The sequence below is a fragment of the Dreissena polymorpha genome, chromosome 6, assembly GCF_020536995.1.
Source record: "Dreissena polymorpha isolate Duluth1 chromosome 6, UMN_Dpol_1.0, whole genome shotgun sequence".
Lineage (NCBI taxonomy): Eukaryota > Metazoa > Mollusca > Bivalvia > Myida > Dreissenidae > Dreissena > Dreissena polymorpha.
The window spans coordinates 80,551,410-80,552,866 of NC_068360.1; positions in this window are offsets into that span (position 1 = coordinate 80,551,410).

Here is a 1,457-nt window from a genome sequence, read left to right on the forward strand (position 1 = left end):
GTTGTGACTCAAGATTGAGCTTGTGAACGTTTTGAATGCTTTAAAGAAGGGATTTAGCTAGACAAAAAAAGGCAGTGAGGGGAGCTTAAATTGGCAGGGTGACTTCTTTGGTGTAAATATGCTCTTTCCACTTATGTACTTATGTTCAATCATCCTTTCAGCATAATGCCATCAGGTTTATATTTATTATTTATTAATATAATTTGATATTAATATCAAGTAATCCTGTAATGAATGAATTCGGTGAAATTCTCATTATGCGATAAAAACAGGAAGGGTGTTCAAAAGGGGAATTAAATGTGTGTTATTTGGACATCAAAAAAGGGTGAGGGGTGGGGGGGCAGCATATATTTTATCTGGGTGGGGCATAACATTGGAAGGGCAAGTAAGCCCTTATAACAGTAAGGGGTACAATAATTGCATGTGAAAGTGTTAGTGTTGTTTCTTCAAATCCCTGAATCAACACAATATCTGTCTGTTAAAGGTTTCATCACTTAACCTATGTGAATGGACTTCTCATCTAGTGGTGATTTAAATTTCTGTATAATTGAAGAAGTGTGTTATGTAATAAAGTATTGAACAGAAAAAAGTACTAATTATCCATAGTGCAAATTTTATTGGTAAACCTGTGTGACTCAAGTTGTTATTTATTGGTGTTTGATCTGTAATTATTCCGTATGGTCCATACACATGCATTATCAATAAAGTATGTTTACCTTGTTTCTTGAAATATATTCCTCACAATTATATGTTTGTAAGAATAGATTATTAATTGTAAAATGATACCATTTTTTATGCAACAACAGAGAGGGGGCATTATGAATTTTGCACTTTCCGACCGTCTGTATGTATGTCTGGAAGCTTGTGTTTTTCAATTCCTCCTTTTGCCGCTTAGATAATATTTTGACACCTTTATAGTACCATAGAAATCAAATTAAATAAAATACCTTTTTTTCTTACTAAAGTCAAGTTTCAAACGCTTCATTTTTAACCCATAGGTACTGATCAGCAGCAAACAGCATAACACCTGAACAGACTGCGAGTTATTCGCAGACTGTTCTGGTTTTATGCTGGTTGAAAAAGCAATTTTCACTTTGCTTCTAATGGGGCAAAGGGTATTAACTACTTGGTGGATCTCGCTCTATTTACAGAGTTCAATGACCTTTATGTCTAGAGGATTGTAAAGAAAGGGATTTTGTGATTACGAGTTTTAGCAGAATTATGACCCTTTGTCACGGTACATGTGTACTATTAATAATCCAAGGATTATGTTTGTTCAACTCCTCACTACTTGGTGAAACTCACTTAACCCTTACCCACTCAGAGGCAAAGTGAATATGGCTGTTTGCAAACAGCATAAAACCAGAACAGCCTGCAAGTAACTAGTCTGTTCAGATTTTATGTTTTTTTCTGCTCAGTTCTCCCGATTCTAGAATGTGACTTTATAACAATGATAG